General features: G+C 46.7%; 1 protein-coding gene across 1 annotated transcript in view; it reads left to right on the top strand.

Annotated features, from left to right (window-relative positions):
- The window catches only part of LOC144806587 (uncharacterized), an 81,876-nt gene that overhangs the window by 10,297 nt on the left and 51,151 nt on the right, over positions 1-20,428 (top strand). Inside the window, exon 2 of the mRNA XM_078672923.1 lies at positions 1,358-1,422. The gene's annotated coding sequence lies outside the window, so the exon portion shown is untranslated. The remainder of the gene's footprint in view (positions 1-1,357; positions 1,423-20,428) is intronic.

Raw genomic sequence — 20,428 nt, forward strand, 5'->3', positions numbered from 1 at the left:
CCTGAGTGTGTAATCCTGCTTGGGACTTTTGAGACTAATCGGCGGAGGGCCAAAGTCCTGCCCCCGGGGGAGCCTCTGGGCAGGTCCACAGGAGCAGTGTCTCTCTTCGGGGCCTGTGCATAGCGCCCCGAGGCTCAGGGCGGAGTCAGAGGCGCTGGATGGGGTGGAATGAACTCTGGGCTCCTCTGTCCTTAATGAGAATCTTTCACAGAGAGGCCTGTCCAGAGGAGGGGCAGAGGAGGAGAGGCCTGTCCAGAGGGAGGAGAGGAGGTGAGGCCTGTCCAGAGGAGGAGAGGAGGAGAGGCCTGTCCAGGGGTGCAGAGGAGGTGAGGCTTGTCCAGGGGTGCAGAGGAGGTTAGGCCTGTCCAGGGGTGCAGAGGAGGTGAGGCCTGTCCGGGGGTCAGTGGAGGAGAGGCCTCTCCAGGGGTCAGAGGAGGAGAGGAGGTGAGGTGTGTTCAGGGGTTTCATAGGAGGTGAGGTGTGTCCAGGGGTGCAGAGGAGGCGAGGCCTGTCCAGGGGTGCAGAGGAGGTGAGGCCTGTCCACTGGGCAGAGAAGGTGAGACCTGTCCAGGGGTGCAGAGGAGGAGAGGCCTGTCCAGAGGAGGAGAGGAGAAGAGGCCTGTCCAGGGGGCGGAGGAAGAGAGGCCTGTTCAGGGGGGCAGAGGAAGCGAGGCCTGTCCAGGGGTGCAGCAGAAGCGAGGCCTGTCCAGAGGTACAGAGCAGGTGAGGCCTGTCTAGGGGTGCAGAGGAGGTGAGTCCTGTCCAAGGGGGTGCAGAGGAGATGAGTCCTGTCCAAAGGGGTGCAAAGGAGGTGAGGCCTGTTGTCAAGGGTTTTGTTTACTGACAATGCCGACACTCCCAGGAGCAGAATGATGAGATTTTTCAAATTCCACCACTGGTTTTCCCACAGCCACCAACTGAAGAGTTAACTAGTGGCCGTGCGAACCCAGCCGGGGGAAAGGGGAATGGGACAGAGAAGAGACTGCCTGACCTTCTGGCTCTTCCACTCTACTCTTCCTTTCTGCCATACTCTGTTTTATTCCTTTCTTACTCCCACTCTATCTTCTAGCATGAGTGGAAATCGCTGTAAAAGAAAAGCACACCATTACTAATTTCCTTCAATTCCTTCTCCACTTTCTTACTCTCTCTCTCTCTTATTTCCTTACCCAGAGTGCCTATGGCTTTTGCTCCTCATCTATTCTTCAATATAAGTATTTTATTCTTTGGTAACCTGCATTATAAACAACATTTTAGCACCCTTTAACTCTGTGAGTTCATTTATTCTTTTTCACTCATTCGTTCATTCACTCTCTGCCTTACTTTCTTATCTTCTGAACTCTTCTTACTTCTCCCTTAGAAACCTTCTGGAGCCTCCGGCGTCAACCAAGCAACGAAGAAATCAGGAACTGAAGTATTCAATGGGTAAGTATTAATTCTTCTCTTTATATTTATTTTTTCCTATTTACTTTAAATTGGTATTTCTCCCTAGTTCTAAATTACCGAACTAAGTAACCGACGCACCGAAGTGCTCTAACCTGCGCCTAAGCCTGGCACAAAATTGCACTATTTCTATCTAACTAGACTACAGAAAGAACGTGACTAATCTCTGAAAATCCGTTGGTGAAGTGCATTTGGTTCTAAAATCAACCGGCGCACTTCACAGCAGGTCTAGACCTCACGCCCGTGTCCAGGAACTCAGGACTAGACCGGCAACTTCCACCGTGGTCCTCCCTGTTGGTAGTACAGGGGAGAATGCCTGGTTCCGTGCTATAATCACTCGCAACCTTTTGCGAGAGGGTGATCTTTGCAATGCCGTTTCAATGGCAGATACTGCGAGACAAAGAAGAGCTTTGATTCCTTTTTCCTGCACCCTGACACCTGTCCAGGGGGTGCAGAAGAGGTGAGGCGTGTACTGTGCTGAGGAGGTGAGACTTGTTCAGGGGGTGCAAAGAAGTTGAGGCCTGTCCAGGAGGTCTATGCCGAGGGATTGAAGGGCGGTGTGTCGCTGGCGTCTGTAAGTGATGCAGTCATATCAGTGCTCCCTAAGCCTGGAAGAAACCCTGTAAGTGTACATCTTATCGCCCTCTGCCACTGCGTAACAGTGATAATAAATTCCTGCCTGAGGTGATGCGACTCGGCTAGCCTTCCTACTAGAGAAAATAGTCTCCCCTGTACAGTTGGGATTTGTCCCACATGAATCCACAGCGGTTCATCTACGGACGGTATTCGCAGTATTTGCAGTGCTGCATCAGGTAAACCCAAACATGAAGTCAGCTGATGCCGATAAGGCATTTGACTCCCTGGAGTAGCCTTTTATGGTCGAGATGTGTAGGCGGCTTGGTATGTCAGGGAGTTTGAGATCATGTATGAAGCTGCTGGACCCACAGCCTATGGCCTGCGTTTACGTAAATGGGCTCAACACAGACGCCATTCACATCGCCTGGGGCACTGGGCTTAGTGTTATAATGTCTGATGTCTGCGTCTCAAACTGGATGGTCGCTAATTTGAATCCTGGTTGGTGCACGAGGAAATAGTGACTTGTATATATATATATTTTTTAAATATTTTTTCTTTTTAACTTTATTTTTTGTTATGGAATAAAACAATAACAGTCCCCACCCCCCCAAGTGCGGCATCATACAAAAACTGTTGCATACAGAACGATAACCTCATTAAGGCACTGTAGGGGCACAGGTATCACTGGGCAAGAAATGGTCATCAGGTATATAATAAAAATCCATATATTGCAAACAGGAGATAGCGATCGATAGTGGACATGAGGTAGCAGCCGAGTGCCACCGACAACGCAGATCTAAAAGTCCCCATTACCCCTGAGAGGATGACCAGTCGATGTATAATGCGCATGTGCGCTTGACCAGTACTAAAAATAGCCTGTTGCCGGGCAAAGTAGATGACCATGGGTATCGAGAAAGGACGAAAGGGCATGCTAACCACGAGGCAGCATGTTCATACAAAATGGAAGCCAAAAGGATTCAAAATGGCCCCCGTATACTTTAGCCAAGTTAATAGAATAGATCGTGTAGCTGAGCTAAACGCTAACTCAGGAGCTGCCAAAACATGACAGACGGCCCTTTTAGCGTTTAGCAAAAGCTACCTCATAACGAAAGTAATCAGGGTATTCATCATCAATATTAATTGCCATTATCTTCATCACTTCATCATTAACTAATTTCTCTTGCTTAATAATTGCTCGTTTGGACGGGATGCAAGCTGTGATACATACAGAACATAAGGTAGGGCCACATTGAATACATAAACAAAGAGAAAACAGTATTCCGATAATAATACATAGAATAGTTAATAACTTCCAACCCCATGTACTAAGTAGAGTCTAGAACCAGCTAGAAAAGGTCCATGTTCCATTCTCTGGGTGAATCTCAGCTGCTATCTTATGTAGTTTTGTTATAGCATCATACACAGAAGGTGAATTATCTGGCACGTACACGCAACAACTACTGCCGATGACACGGCATGCTCCTCCACGATCAGCTAGTATCACGTCTAGAACCATCCGGTTCTGGAGCGTCACAATTCTAGTAATCTGCAATTCTTCAGTTATATTTCCCAAAGCAGAGGCAGTTTCGTTAGCGACTGCTTCCACGACACGTGTAAGCCGTCTTATCTTTCTACTGTTTAACGCAGCTCCTACGAATGAAAATAATCCCAGATTGAAATCTACATATTGTTGTAAGGAGGTATCGGTCTGATCTATTCCATCAAGATCTAATGTTCTTTTAACTCTGTTTAGTACAAAATCGTGATACAACACATAATCATTATGATACATAGGTAGAGCAATAAACACAGGCGGTAATACAAAAGATATGTAACAGGCTCCTAACCATCCCAATGGAAGACAATGGTATCCCTTATTTCCACAAATGAAATATGTATTACGTGAGGCTACAAATGCAATTCCGTTTGGTGTATCAAATGTGAGTGTAATATTACATTCGCTTCGGCCTACAGGGATTGTACCTTTATTTCTAATGCAAAGATCTGCTTGTGTATCAATAACAGTTATCACGTGTGAGTTCGACACATTTATGAGTCTTTGGTTCGTAAAAATGTGAGGCGTATTTCTTCCCACTCAAATTTAGTTCCTTCAGCTTGTGGGTAGCCATCTTTATCATTGAAACAGACTTTATTTAATCGAAAGAGCAGTTCACCTTTCGTTGGCCATCGTAAAGTGAAAAGAAGAGTGTACCAAGCGTTACACGAACCATTATGAGAAAACGGGAGAGGAATAAGTGGCGTTCCTCCCCTCTTCTGATGTCCAGGCAACATTCCACATACCCAACAGTTTGTTGTATTAGTCATGTTGTGAGTGTGATGCAAAATCTGAATGAAACTGTTATTCAAATAAGTCTGCCTATGTCTCTCTTCATGATAAGGCAAAGTGAAATGAAAATGTTCGGATGGGCTTGGAGTGGTAGGCAGTAAATGTTCTCGTGCAGGAAACAATTGTTCTATAGTCCAAGCTATTACTGCTATTACCACTATAGTCAAGACAAACAGTACGGCACCACAAATTCTCCCCTTTCGTGACGGAGGAGGTGCCATAATTCCCGAAACAATGTTCTCTAGAAACAAACTAAAAAAATAAAAAGGTAGTTCTGGACTGAGGCTGCCGTTGGTTTTTTCTCCGAGATTCAAGACGGGTGTCGCTACACTGGACAGAACTGACCCCCCCCCCCTTGATATTCCCGGCTTCCGTTTCACAAACCTCAGAACGGTTACAAACCAGTTCAAAAAATGCAAGAAAAAATTATCTCCTGGGGCGTAGATTGTACTTCACTCCATCAGCTACAGTGTGGTCCGGGAAGGCTCCCTCCAATTCGCTGGACGTAACAGCTGGGCTCTTTTCTGCATCCAAAATATTTCTGTAGTCGGATAGCACCACTGGGCTCACCAGATCCGGGGAAACACGACGTCAGTGGGTGGAATGAATCCACCGTTTTTTGTTGGTCACCCTTACTGCTGTTCGGGTTGCAAGCAGCACCTGCTCAGGACCATGCCATCTTGGTTCCAAGCTGCTAGATCTCTCAAACACTTTGATCATCACGTGGTCCCCAGGGCGAAGATCGTGAGCCTCACCGGTGGAGTTATCAGGGAGCGCTTCTCGAACCTGCTGATGAATAGAAAGTAAATCATTTGTTAATCGTGCCAAATAATCGTTCATCATTATACAAGGCACATCATGTATCAATCGAGGCTTAGGAACTCCCCAAATGTTCATAGGCCTTCCAAACACCACTTCATAGGGTGTGAGGCCAGATCGGGAATGTGGCACTGATCGGATAGACAGCAATGCCAAAGGCAAAGCGTCCGGCCATTTCAAAGATGTGGATGCTACGATCTTTGCTATCTTCAGCTTCAGAGTGGCATTATATCTTTCCACTAGACCTGCTGACTGCGGGTGAAATACAGTTTGGAATCTTTGCTTGATTCCCAATCCTTTCAGGACATACTCTACTACTTTCCCAATGAAATGAGGACCATTATCATTCCACATAAACTTACAAACACCATAGCGAGGGAAGTACTCCTTGAGTAACACCTTAGCTGTTGTCAGTGCTGTATTATCCTTCGTGGGGTAGGCCTCAATCCATTTACTGAAAGCACACACCACCACTAAGACATACTTGAGGTTATTACAGCGCTCTAGCTGGATGTAATCCATTTGCAGTACTTCAAATGGTGCAGTAGGTGGAACAAACCCTCCTTTGGGAGTGTAAGTCCCTTGTCCAGGATTGTGCTGCAAACATATCAAACAGGTCTGCACTACTCTCTTAGCTGTAGAAGCAATCTCTGGATTTTCCCAAACCTGTGTAAGCAATTGAGTAATTGCAAGAGCTCCAACGTGTGCCAGCCCATGCGTCATTTGCACCATTGCTTGTAAGTAGGCCGTAGGTAATTTCCATCTTTCCATGTCTTTGCTACGCCAGCAACCCTCATCATCCAATACTCCTTCAGTGGCCCAACTCACAAGTTCTGCTTCAGATGCCGACCTCTGTATGCCTAATATTTCTTCTCTAGCATCATGCCATCGCTCAGCTTGTGATTTCACCACGTACATGGGAGAGTTGTTTTGTAGCATAGCAGTTTCTCTCGCAATGCGATCTGCGAAAGCATTGCCTTGCCCTATTTTATGTGTCACCTTTTTATGTGCGCTGCATTTAACTATCGCTACTTTCTTCGGACATAATAGTGCATTCAGGAGATCGCGTACCAATTCTCCATGCATAATGTGTACTCCATGTGAAGTCAAAAACCCTCGTTCCTTCCAGAGTAGGCCAAAATCATAAACTACTCCAAAAGCGTAACGACTGTCCGTGTAAATGTTCACACATAATCCAGCACTTAACTCACATGCTTTCGTTAAGGCTATTAATTCCGCTGCTTGAGCCGATTTCTGGGGTATTCGTGCTGCTTCTACCACTGTCTTAAGCGTCGTGATTGCATAAGCTGCGGAAGTCGTACCATCTGGTAACCTCACACATGACCCATCAACCCACAGTTCCCCATCTACATCTGCAAATGGCGTATCCTGTAAGTCGATACGACCCTTTGTCTGTTCCTCAGTCAGAAAAACACAGTCATGTTGTTCTTCCTTCTGGGTCTCAGCAACAGGATACGGCAATAAAGTAGCGGGGTTCAATGTAGCACATCGTTTTAGTGTGATGTGCGGCGCCAACAATGTTAGCTCATATCCTGTTAGACGTGCACTAGTTAGATGCTGTGTTTTCGTTTGATTCAACAACGCATCTACCGCATGGGGAACTAACACCAACAATTTGTGTGACAGAACTATTCCCTCACTTTGTCGTATAGCTACTGCTGTTGCTGCAACTGCTCGAAAACATCCAGCCAACCCTCGAGCCACAGGGTCAAGTACTGCCGAGAAATATGCACAAGGTCTCTGTTTGTCTCCGTGTGTCTGCACTAAGACTGACAATGCGCACCCATCCTTCTCATGTACATACAATGTAAAGATCTTCATGTAATCAGGTGTACCTAACACTGGTGCAGAGCAAAGAGCTTGTCTCAATTGTTCAAAAGCATTCTGACATTCATCTGTCCATTCAATGGGAATCGGTGTATCTTTGGACAACAATGCAAACAAAGGCTTAACAATGTGAGAAAAACCCAGTATCCATTGCCTGCAATAAGACGTCAGACCTATGAAGGCACGAACATCTTTCTGAGTACGGAGGACTGGTGTATCTAAAACTGCTTGGATTCGATCTGGTGTCAATGCACGGCCCTCCTTAGACAAAAGATGACCGAGGTAGGTCACCTTGGGTCTACAGTATTGTAACTTTTTCTTCGAAACCTTATGATTATTCTTAGCAAGGAAGGAAAGCAAAGAAAAAGTGCTCTCCTCACATTGTTCCTGTGTGTCTGCTGCAAGTAAGATGTCATCCACATACTGAATAAGAGCCACTCCAGCCTGCAATTCAAAAGAATCAAGCTGTCTTTTTAAAGCCTGATTATAGATGCTAGGACTCTCTGTGTAACCTTGAGGAACTCGACAGAATCTATACGATTTATTATTTAATGTGAAACCAAAAAGATATCGACTGTCAGGATGTACAGGAATCGAGAAAAATGCATTTTTCAAATCGATGACCGTAAAAGTAGTTGCCGTCGGTGGAACCAACGTAAGCAACGTAGTGATGTCAGACACCACCGGGTACTGGGGCACTACTATCTTATTAATTTCTCTCAAATCAATGATAAAACGATAAACCTTAGCATCTGTATCTCTTTTAAGGATCGGGAGAATTGGACTGTTACAAACATTGTAGGAGACTTCCTCAACTACTCCTGCTGAAATCAAATCATTCACGATATGTATCAAGGCAATTTCACCTTCCCTTGAAATTTTATATTGTGGGACACGTGGCAGAGATACTCCCTCCTTTACAGTAATACGTACTGGAGGAATAATCATCTGACCTACATCAGTATCAGAAGTGGCCCACAACGTTTTTGGTAGGGAGGCTAGTACTTCAGATTCGTGAAGAAAACACACTCGCTCAATTTCTGGATAATTTTCATTCAACACAACCCGCACTCCTTCCGGAGCACAGCGAATAGTAGCTCGAAAATGCTTCAACATATCGAGTCCCATAATGTTATCTGGTGTGTTTGGGGACAGCAAAAAGGGACATGGGGCAGCAAATTTATCAACATAAAATGTAACAGGTTGAGACAGTGGGCTAGAAGTAGGTGTTCCATCGAACCCTATAGCTGTAATTACTTCGCCAGACAGGGGAGCCCTTGAAACCAAGTTTTTGGACAAGGCGCTACGAGTAGCTCCTGTATCAACTAAAAACTGATCAGTAGAACCCAAGACATGTGCTTCTATATATGGACCCCTTTGATCAACTGGTACCTCAACCGATTCCACACCCCATCCTACGCAATCCTATGCATGACGCTCGTCGCGTGACTCGGCAGAGCCACCCTCATTTATCTGATATTGATTGCGGTTATCAAACGTGTTGTAGTTTGTCTGACCACGACCCCTTGCTTCATAGCTTCCACGATCATTCGCTCCACCTCTCGATCCTCCATAACCATTCCTAGACCTTCCACTTCCTCGACCACGCTGGCTACGCTGTTCTCTCAGCACCGGACAATCCGAAATCCAATGTCCAAACTGTTTACAGTATGCACACTGATCCTCAGAAATGTCGGAACGGGGAGGAGGCGCACTATTATACGATCCTCGTCTACCCCTATTATTCCCCCTTGTAGCCTGGACCTGAGCCAGCATTACCTTCGTCTTCAAATCCTTCACTTTCTTATCACTACTTTCCTTTGCCTCCAATTCCTGTCGTTCATAGTATTGAGCCATAGTCAATAAAGAAGCAGGGGTTGCCGTGGTCCATGAACTTTCACTCGCCTTTAATCATTTTGCAATCTCCGGTAGGAGATTAGCCACATACTTATCAACAAATAAATGCCTGCCTGTATCTTCTGTTAATGATTGCCCACTGTAATCATGGAACGCTTCCTCAAAGCGAGAAAAGAAATCAGAAACCGATTCATCCGTTTTCTGCTTACAAGAGGCTAACATGGTCCAATCAATTTTCTTAGCGGGAACAAGCGTTTTTAGTTTGTTTAGTATAGCCCCCGGGAGGTCCAATATTAATTGACAAGGCTTATATGCTGGTTCTCTGTCTAAATCAGCTTGAACTATATCCTTCCAACTTGCCCCAAGAGCCATTTCATCATCAAACTTGCGAATCATTCGCCACATATCAGGGGGCAATATTAGCCCAAAAAACAGATCAATATCAACTAACGTCATAATGCACGAGGAAATTGCCCTTTCAACACTCTCATAGAAAGCCGCTGGATTCTTACGGGGATCAGGCAAAGCAGTTTTAAGCGCCATAACATCTGCTCTATTCCAAGGCGTATAAACCCAATTATATATAAAATAACCCTTCGCCTCTTTAGATGTTTTATCATCATCTGTGCCATCCCCTTTATGAGGGACATATAAAGGCGCAGCTTCTCGAATAGGTCTAACATTAATCGCAGCATTCTTATCTGTTCCAAAGATAGAGCATTCTTTGGATATCTCCGTTGATCTAGGCGCAGGCGAACCCGATGTCTTTTGCACCTCCCGTAGCCGTGTCGCCTCATCCCGTAGCTGAACCAAGCGTTTGAAAAATTCATCCGCATCTGAAAGAATAAAAAGACCTTTACGAAGGTTATCGCGACCCTTTGATATATCCTTAGGTTCTAACTCAGAAGAATACTTTCTAAATCGGTCAACAACCTCATCTCCAAAATGATCCAAGAAATACAACCGCTCTTTATCAGACTATTGTTCCATTTGCTTACTAATGTCAGAAACAGTTACGGCATTAACATTTAGCTTTCGTGCAAACGAACGCAATTCCGCAGTCCGATCTGACGATAACCTTGTACGCTGTGTATTCTGAGCCTCCTCATCTGATTCTTCGTTCGGAGCCGTAGGTGCGACGTACGGAGGCGGACAACGATCTAGTAATGAAAAATCATCTGTTTCATTAGTAAGGACCGGATAAAGAGGACGCCTGATAGGAAACTGTCCATTAACCTGTAAATTACGTTCTCGAGTCTCCCTCTCTTTCTGTTCCTGTAACTCCTTCTCCTGTAGCTGTAAAGCTTTATCGCGTGCAGCCCTTCGCTGCACCTTATCCGCCAAGGCTTCCTCATGCTTCATTCGTTCACGCACCTCTTTCTCCCACATACGCACACAATCAAACATATCCTGTCTAGACCTGCGCTGAAACAAACACTGCTCCACATACTGAACCTTTCGTAAATCAAATGACCCATGTAGTGGCCACTGTAATTCACGATCGGCTTTACTGTATTTGTGCCATAATGTGCTGTACATTATTGGCGGAATGCCAAATTTTACATACATCTCACGATTAGGGGTCCCCTCTGGGGGAGCCGGCTGTGATTCATTTAATCGATAACTGGTACCATTTCCAAAACAGCACATTCCTCGGAGTGTGCTGAAAACAGGCATGTCAAAAATATCACGGAAACGTGATATTACATAAAATGGCACTTAATGTGCTTTCTACACGGTGTGCCGTTCGAACATAACAAAATTAGAGAAATATCCCTACATGCCTGCCTATGTGAGGTGCACTCCACATATAAATCAAATTCATAGATCCAAACGTTAGCTAACTCAAACAAATTCAAATTCAAATTCAAAAAGCCACAGTAAGCGTCAGTAGACTACCTTACCAATCATAGGCTTACCAAGTATCTTCAAACATCCAAGATCCAACTGCCAAGTTCTTTAACCGAATCAGCCAAACGGCATTACACGACAATCCAAGATCAGAATCTCAGTCGAGGACCGGCGCCACCTGGAAGGTCAGATCGGAAGGAAAGGAAGAAACACCGTGGGTGCCGAGACTCGGGTCACTCAGTGGCAGCGATCGCTTCCATGGCGAGTTTCCGAACCTTCGTCGTGACCTCTCCTTCGGGCATTCGAGTCGCCGATGAGTCCCTTCGTGGTCGCCAATTGTGGTGTTGGGTTCAATCAGGCCTACATACTCTGCTAAACTCTCGAACACCTTAGTATAGAAGTTGGCACGGACACTGGAAAATGCAATAGACAAGTTTATTAGGACCCCATGGGGTGGTGGTACATTCCTACAGCACCCTTCGGCAATGCAAGAAGTAGCACACCGAACATCGGTGTGCGACCCCTTTTATACAGTTTAATGACAATAAAAAGGTAGGCGTTTACAAGTTACATCTTTAAGGTACATATAAGGGCATTTTTGGAACACAGCCAACATATGGGAGGAGTTCGGTAGTACTGGTCAGTTTGAGCTACATTCCTGAGAGGATGACCAGTCGATGTATAATGCGCATGTGCGCTTGACTAGTACTAAAAATAGCCTGTTGCTGGGCAAAGTAGATGACCATGGGTATCGAGAAAGGACGAAAGGGCATGCTAACCACGAGGCAGCATGTTCATACAAAATGGAAGCCAAAAGGATTCAAAATGGCCCCCGTATACTTTAGCCAAGTTAATAGAAAAGATCGTGTAGCTGAGCTAAACGCTAACTCAGGAGCTGCCAAAACACGACAGCCCCACCCAGGTCTCTAGCCCTCTGGACAGTTATCTAAACAGAGGGCATGCCTTTTGGGAAGCTGGTAACCCCAGTGCTTCTTCGAACAGTTCTTTTATCGAGGCGCTCAATTTTAAGCGACAAACTCTCACCCCAATGGCCTCCTCAACATGGTGCGATGTTTGGGTGACATTCGTTCCGCAAATTCCTGAAGCATGCATAAAGCACAAGCCCGAAATCCATCAGCCTACATCTTCCAGGATCAACACCTAACGAGAAGAACAAACGCAGAATTCAAATGTTTTGATAGACCAATGTGATAGTCACAGTTTGAGGCGCTGTAGCCGTTCTTTGTATTAGCAGGTCTTTTATAATTAGGCGATCCTACCTGAAGACGGTTGTTATGTGGTCACTATTAATAAGGGTTTATTGTCCGCCATTGCGGATGCACTGTCTACCTTGATACTTCTGCTTTTCCTTAACCTTTGTGTTGTTTTAAAAGTATCAGTAACCTTTATAAGACAAGTCGGTAAGCTTTATAATGTTGTCTATCAGTTGTCGCTTTATCCCCTTCTTGTAAAATATGCAAACCAAACTTGAAATAAGAACACTTTGTTGTGAGAATAGCTATTGTTGCCGCTGATTTCCTTTATTGCAGCACAGCAATGCCTCTATTATAAATCGAACATTGATTATTCGAATAGTATTGATTTCATTCCAGAGTGACTTTTGCACCATTAAGGCGATAAATAATACGTTGACCTCATATTTGAGTTGGATCAGTTTATCCTGTTAGAGTCCTGTCCTGTCCTTCATCGTCGTTTTCTAGTGAGCTGCCTAGGCTCTAGAGGATCACAGGGCTCTTCCCCTCCTTTTGCTTCGACAGTGTTCGCCTTTAGAGATGCTGATATGCAGTGCGGAGACCTGCAGTTAAGCAGCTCTGAACGAGTGAATGAAATCAATGCTGGTGGTTTGAGCTGGTATCGTGCCTTTCATGTTTATTGCTTCCATCCAGCCTCCTTCGAGGTACATACATTGTCAGATAAGGAGACAGAGGCACAGAAAGAGTAGGATTTGCCTAGTACTAAACAGTTTAAGTCTGACAAACACAGGACTACTTTTTCCAAAGGTTATTACTTGGCCACGTTACATTCTGGTGAATAGTCCATGAGAGTGGGCGCTGTGTTACCACCCCCCCCACCAGAGGCAATGTCTATGTGGTAATCAAACTCTCGTGTCATCGGTAGGCTAAGGGTAAGATTTATTCACCACTCACCCAACTGCACCAGGAACGTAACTGCTGGGAACACTCCTGGCAACGCATCAACAACAACATTCCAGGAGCCGCTGGAAGGAATCTTTAGTTAAAGACGCAACACCACAGTCTGGGCCCATTTTTAAAAGCACAGTTTTACTTACAACTTTAGGATGGTAGTAAATACCCCGATCTTGGACATAAATGAGGGGGGGAGGCATAAATTTACTTAGTGATTCCTGAAGCTCAATATTTTACAAATTGTAGGTCAGGGTTAAACACAGAGTCTCCTGGTTGCACAGTTTCCTAGTGCAGTAAACCACACGTGGGGTAGTGGAGATCGTGAGGGAGAGGCCGAGGGACTACAATCCCAGGATAAGGACCTGTATAGTGGCCCTGTCGAGAAGTAACATTTGGTGTTTATTTCCAGCATCTTTAGGTAAAGTGGTAAAGCCGGGATTAGATGTTATGTCTCCCCTCGGCCCCTCCTAGGATGATTGGTCTGTGTGTAAAGGTGCTTTCGTGTACTGCGTACGTGTGAGGTGCAGAGCCCATTTCAGGTGTCTCCCTTGTATCTAAGTAACCTCTAAAGTTGTGTGCTGTTCCATAACGTTAGTGAATCTCTGCAATCTATCCTCTCACTGCATGCCCCGTTGCTGCTTTTTAGAGTCACTCCTTGTATTGAAATTCTTTGTAAAGCAGATGACCCTTGTAGGAAAGATTATAATATCTCTGACACCCCTTGGTACGTAATATCCCGTACCTGGCCCAAAAAAAAAAAAACTGACTCTGCATGATTTACTATATGGTAAATACTTCCTTAAAATATTGCTCATTTTGCCCATGCTTAAGTCCATATGAAGCTAGTCTTTGCCCTCCCACCCTCTTGTCCACACAGTACACTAGATCCCGCCAGGTATTACATTCTCATCTGCATCAGATTCTTCTTGTGCCTGGCACGTGTTATTGCATTGTTTGCATCAAATTCTCCTGGTGCCTGGCCTGTATTATTGCATTGTTTGCTTCAGATTCTCCTCGTGCCTGGCCTGTGTTATTACATTGTTTGCATCAGATTCTTCCAGTGCATGGCCTGTGTTATTGCATTGTTTACATCAGATTTTCCTCGTGCATGTGACAGAGGGGAAACTGGAGGCCCTTCTGAGCCCCCTTTGAGGGTGTGGTCACGTTTACTGTGATCTGGAGTACCGTCTCAATAATGCACTGATAAAAGCGGAACAATGAAGTGAGATGACGATATTTCACGTTGGAGTGGCACTTTATTACACAAAAACATATGTATTTCAATAAAATGTATTGCTAAAGAACACGCTTAAGAAAACCTGGCTTCACTCTGCCATGGGTACATGCTAGATGAAGATTGATTGTAAAATGCTACGAGGCAAACAGAAGTGGTTAATTATTAAAATGCGAGATTTGATTAACTTGAAACTTTAAGAAGACATTGAAAACCAGTTCAAGACAATATTTCATTGTCACACAAGTCTCCTGGAGAGAATCATTTTAGCAAGTTTAAGCATTTCAGAAAGAACAAATACCAGAGGATAAGATCCTTAAGAGGCATAATTGAATTTAGCTGAGTTATACAGAATACATTTTTATCAGGCCTAGTGCCTTAAAGCACCTAACTAGGAAGAGTAACCCTACAAGATATAATGCTGCTAAGGTACCTTAAGAATATAAGGGATTGGGTGTGGATGGAAAAATCCTAGGTAAAGTCAAGAATTCTAAGAGAGATAGAGGTATTATCTTATCTGGGAAGGCATCACCTGATAGAATAGGCTTGGCAGTCCCAAATCAGATAAACGGTCGACCGGAGAATCTCGCCAAAGTCAGCTGGAGAGTTCGGTCTTCTGATTGTGATGCTGAATCTTTTATACCTGAAATTGCAGAACTGACACTGTCCTGACGTATTTTCTGACGCAGGTGGCTTGACCGCATTGTCCTAGGACAGTGGGGGGCGGTCAGGTGTCCTAACGGTTGGTTGGCCATGCTTGACCGCAGAACATAAACTAAGAGCATCTTGTCCTGTACAAATTTCTAAAAATGTATGTGAGAGCGGAACTTACGCCAGGTGCTAGTATTGCAAGATGTTGCGGCTTATATTTCGGCAAGCTAAGTTTCAAAACAATATTTCAGTAAAAAGTCCCAAGATGTGCCAACTTGTACCAGCTGGGTTTGTGTACGTGTGTGGGCGTTGGTTTTGATGCTGTGGAAAATCACTGTACTTCGTGTTAGCCCAATTTACCACGTTGTTTTCAGTGAACCAGAAATGCATGTTTAACATTATTGTGGGCCTAGTGCATTTTGTTATCCTAGGGCATGTCTTTTTGGCCTTTGCCCTGGGTCTATAACCCAAGAATTCAGGGGATTTGTGGAATTTAATTTGCTGATAATACATAGCAAATGGGGAGGGCTTTAAAGCATTTTTCAGATTCTCCTGGGTGGGGCCATATAGCACTTTAATACTACCAAGGTAGATAAGAGATGCTCTTTTTGGTGATCAGATGGTAGAGCGTGATTTTAACCCTTCATCATCTGCCCCCTCTTGTTCATTTATGAACACACTCTTAACTGAGTATCTCGGTGACCCTTTAGCCAGTGGGGGTACCCAGGGCATGTCGTTAACATAACACTTAAAGCTGCCTTGGAATTGCTCTTGTTTCTTGGCTCTTTTTCCATCTGGCCTAACAAGTATTTCGGCATATTCTGCACCTGATTCATTAAGCAGGCGTTCGTATTGGGCTGCTGCCGGGGTCTTGCTCAGGATGTCCCTACTTGGGGGAAGTGGGGGAGCTGTGGGTATGCTATAGTGAGTGCCAGGTGCTGCTATTTCGCTCATTTCTAATTGCATTCCAGTCCCATCCCCAGGAACCCGATCCATGTCTTCATACTTCGCTACCTGGTAGATCGCTGTGCTCGCATAATTCATCACTACAGCTTTGGTACTTAACCTTTTAATACAGTGACTCCCAATCTGAAAGGCGCAACACAGAATTATCATAATCCCAACTATGGGTATCATTAATTTCAAAATTGCTGTTAGCCATGAAGGCATCCAGTCAAAATCGAACCAGTCCGTTGGAATAATATCCGCAGGGGCACCTCCTTCATCGGTCATTTCTTTTCCCAATTTTGTCAACTCCTCAATGGCCCTCGCTATTGATCCGTTATCCTCATTGTTTCCTGGTATGAAAGTGCAGCAGGATTTTCCGATTTGATGACACAACCCACCATCTTTGGCAGTCAGCATGTCGAGGAAATAGCGATGTTCCAAAACCATTAGTCTCAAGGGGTGCAGTTCTTCCCTGATTGCATTTAGTCTGTCTCTGGTGCTGTTAATGGCTTTCATGACCTCATAGCGAGTTACTTCCAGCCAACGGGCATTTGCATACGTTTGGAATATTGGAACTACCCCTCCGAAAAAAAGCTGTGCCTCGTTGAAGAGGCGGAATTCTTCTGGAACTTTACCAAGGGCTTCTGCTGCGAAGTACTCCGCTGTTCGCTGGTGGCGGTGAAGGAATGTCACATCGCCTGACATGGGGTGTGACAGTATGTGGGAGGCATTCGATGCCGGCACAACCAGATGTACTTCATGCAGAGTCACCAAAGAGCACAGTCTGAGCCACTGAGGAGGTAGGTGGAGACATAGGCGTTCTCCACAAGCCCAGTAGTAGTCCATTAATGCGGAGGTGCCAAACTGCATGTCGAAATTGAAGATAGTTGTGTTACAGTCTGTGTTACGCCCAACAGAGACAGAGTCATTACCTTTGCATCACGGCTGCTGTATTCACGGAACAGCTCGGGGGTGTCTTCTTCTTCTTCTTCTTCTTCGGCAGTGGACGGGAAACCGCTGTCTTCATTCAGGGGGACCATGGGCATGTCACTTTCCTCTCTCAGTCCATTGTTTGTTGCTGCGGAGGCACAGGATTGAGGCGGACCTCCTTCCGATGGATCCATGCCTTCCTCTCGGCTATCCGGACGGCAGTTAGAGAGGAATCAGTCACTGCAAAGGGTCCATCAAACTTGGGGTCCTTCCAGTGCCTGACGTGCCTCCGGACGAAGATCAGAGTCCCAGGACGAATAGGTGGAAGTTCTGGATCGATGGAGCTCTTCTCCTTCCTTTTGGACACCTGGGCAGAAAGGAACTTCGCAGCGCGGGTTAGTGTGCACAAAAAATCATAGAGCTCAATCAATCAATCAATCAATCACAATAATTTGTATGGCTCGCTACTCACCCGTAAGGGTCTCAAGGCGCTGAGGGGGGGGGGGGTCGCTACTGCTCGAACAGCCAGGTCTTGAGTTGTTTCCTGAAGGAGAGGTGATCCCGGGTCAGCCGTAGGTGAGTGGGGAGGGAGTTCCAAGTCTTGGCTGCCAGGTAGGAGAAGGAGCTTCCTCCGACGGTGGATTTCCGAATTCGTGGGATGGAGGCGAGGGCGAGGCTGGCGGATCGGAGCTGGCGGGTGGGTGTGTAGAAAGTGAGGCGGCTGTTGAGGTACTTCGGGCCCATGTCGTGTAGAGCCTTGTGTGTGTGGGTGAGGAGTCTGAACGTGATCCTCTTGTTGACAAGGAGCCAGTGCAGGTCTTTCAGGTGGGCAGAGATGTGGCTGCGGCACGGGATGTCCAGGATGAGTCGTGCTGAGGCGTTCTGAATGTGCTGGAGTCTTTTCTGGAGTTTGGCTGTGGTTCCAGCATAGAGGGTGTTCCCGTAGTCCAGACGGCTGGTGACGAGGGCCTGGGTGACCGTCTTCCTGGTTTCTGTGGGGATCCATCGGAAGATCTTTCGGAGCATGCGCAGGGTGATGAAGCAGGATGATGAGACTGCGTTCACTTGCTTGGTCATCGTGAGGGAGGAGTCCAGGATGAAGCCCAGGTTGCGTGCGTGGTCTGTTGGTATGGGTGCGTTGCCCAGGGCAGGGGACCACCAGGAGTCGTCCCACATGGAGGGAGATGGTCCGAGGATGAGGACATCCGTCTTGTCTGAGTTCAGTTTCAGACAGCTGATCTTCGTCCATTCTGCGACGTCTCTCATTCCTTCCTGAAGGTTGGCTTTGGCGGTGGCGGGGTCGTTGGTGAGGGAGAGGATCAGCTGGGTGTCATCGGCGTAGGAGATGAGGTTGTGTTGGCGGGCGATGGCTGCGAGAGGGCTCATGTAGACGTTGAAGAGGGTGGGGCTGAGTGAGGATCCTTGCGGGACGCCGCAGATGACTGCGGTGGCCGCGGATCGGAACGGGGAGGCGGACTCTTTGTGTTCTTCCGGCGAGGAATGAGATGATCCACTCCAGGGCCGCTCCTTGGATTCAGGTGTTGCTGAGGTGCTGTATCAGGGTGCGGTGGCAGACGGTGTCGAAGGCTGCTGAGAGGTCCAGGAGGATGAGGGCAGCCGTTTCTGCGTTGTCGAGCAGGGACCTGATGTCGTCGGTGGCTGCGATGAGGGCGGTCTCGGTGCTGTGGTTTGCTCGGAAGCCGGGCTGTGAAGGGTCGAGGGATCCGTTGGTCTTGAGGAAGGTGGAGAGTTGTCTGTTGACGGTCTTCTCGATGACTTTGGCTGGAAAGGGGAGGAGCCAGATGGGGCGGAACTACTTCAGGTCCGTGGGGTCCACGGTGGGTTTCTTGAGGAGGGCGCTCAGCTCGGCATGTTTCCAGCTCTCCGGGAAGGTGGCGGATGCGAAGGAGCTGTTGATGATGTTCCGGAGTTGGGGTGCGATGATGGAGTCGGCTTTGTTGAAGATGTGGTGTGTGCAGGGGTCGGTGGGGGAGCTGGAGTGGATGGTGTTCATCATGTGGGTGGTGTCTTCGGTGCTGACAGGGGTCCGGGTGCAGAGGGTGGTGGTGGGGGGCGCTGGTTTGGCGGTTGGGTTCGTGGTTTGTGCGCCGAAGCTGTTGTGAATGTCGGCGATCTTGCGGTGGAAGAACGAGGCGAGAGAGTCGCAGAGGTCTTGCGAGGGAGTGATGTCGGTGTTGCAGGCGCTGGGATGTGAGAGCTCTTTGAAGATGCTGAAGAGCTCCTTGCTGTTGTGGGTGTTGTTGTCCAGTCTTTCTTTGAATACTGTCTTAAAGCTCAGCTTTAATAATTTCAGAGGATGATTGGCTATCTGTTTTGGGCCTGGTGAAGGGTACGGTTACATTTATGGATCGTCCGGTGACAAGTTGGTGGGGCGTGAGGTGGTGATCCGAGCTTGGGGAGTTTCTTAGTGAGTAGAGGGCAAGTGGGAGGCAATAGAGCCATTTTTTACCGATGGTAGCGCTAATTTTGCTTATTTTATTTTTGAGCAAGCCGTTGAGGCGCTCACAAATGCCATTGCTTTGGGGGTGGTAGGCAGATGTTAGTTTGTGTCTGATGCCTAGCATTGTGGTCAGAGAGGAGAAGATGGCATTTGAAAAATGACTTCCGTTGTCTGTCCTAATGGCATCCGGAATTCCAAAGCGGGAAATGACGTCACGGAGTAGGAATGTGGCTGCTGCTTTGGCATCGCAGTGGACGCAAGGTCCAGCTTCGATCCAGCGCGAGAATGGGCATACCACCACAATGAGATATCGGTAATTTTGGCACCGATCAATCATGTCGACATAGTCAAGGTGGAGTTCTTTGAAGGGGCCAGATGGTTTGGGGATGGTGGAAGTGACTGTTTTGAGTGTTGGGTTTGGTGAGTACTGTTGGCAAATAAGGCATTTGTTAACAAAGAGTTGTATTAGTTCGTGGGCATTGGGAATGAACCAGTCTGCTTGCAGCGTTGTGGACATGTTATCTCGGGAGACATGTGCGGGAAGGTGGAGTTGGTCCAGTGCCTTCTGCAGTAAAGCTTGTGGCATGACAGGCTTCCCTGACATTGTGTGCCTGTAAATGAAATCAGCAGGGTCCTGCTGTACTCCCCTCTTCTTCCATAGCTCTTTCTCTATGTGGTGCACTTTCTTGTATTTCTCTGAGATGCAGTTGGGCAATGGAATTGTATTGCTGTGTGTTATCCATTGGGCAGAAATCATTTGTGTCAAGAGTGTACTTGTTGTTGTCTGCGTGCTGTGCTTGTGCTACACTATCTTCATTCGTGTTTGTCTGGTGTGCTGGAGTTACACCTTGGGCGAGTAATATTGGGGTGTTCCGGGGATCTGGCGTGATCAACGGTATGGGGGGTGCGACTGCCGCTCTGTCTGCCCAATCTGCCAGAGCGTTATCTCTGGAGAGAAAGTCCTCAGGTGTAATGAAAGGCACGGGGGGTCTGGCTGCCGCTTTGGCTGCCCAATCTGCCAGAGCCAAGTTAGTCAAGTTAAAATTTATATAGCGCACTACTCACCCGGAGGGTCTCAAGGCGCTTGATGGGGGGGGGGGTTGTTACTTATCAAATAGCCAAGTTTTGAGTTGTTTTCTGAAGGAGAGGTGGTTCTGAGTAAGGCGGAGGTGGGTGGGGAGAGAGTTCCAGGTTTTGGCCGCCAGTTAGGAGAAAGATCTTCCTCCCATGGTGGTTTTACGGATACGTGGAATCGTGGCGAGGGCTTGATTGGACGATCGTAGTTGGCGGGTGGGGGT

This window comes from Lissotriton helveticus (assembly GCF_964261635.1).
Source record: "Lissotriton helveticus chromosome 1_1 unlocalized genomic scaffold, aLisHel1.1 SUPER_1_unloc_9, whole genome shotgun sequence".
In the NCBI taxonomy this organism is placed as follows: domain Eukaryota; kingdom Metazoa; phylum Chordata; class Amphibia; order Caudata; family Salamandridae; genus Lissotriton; species Lissotriton helveticus.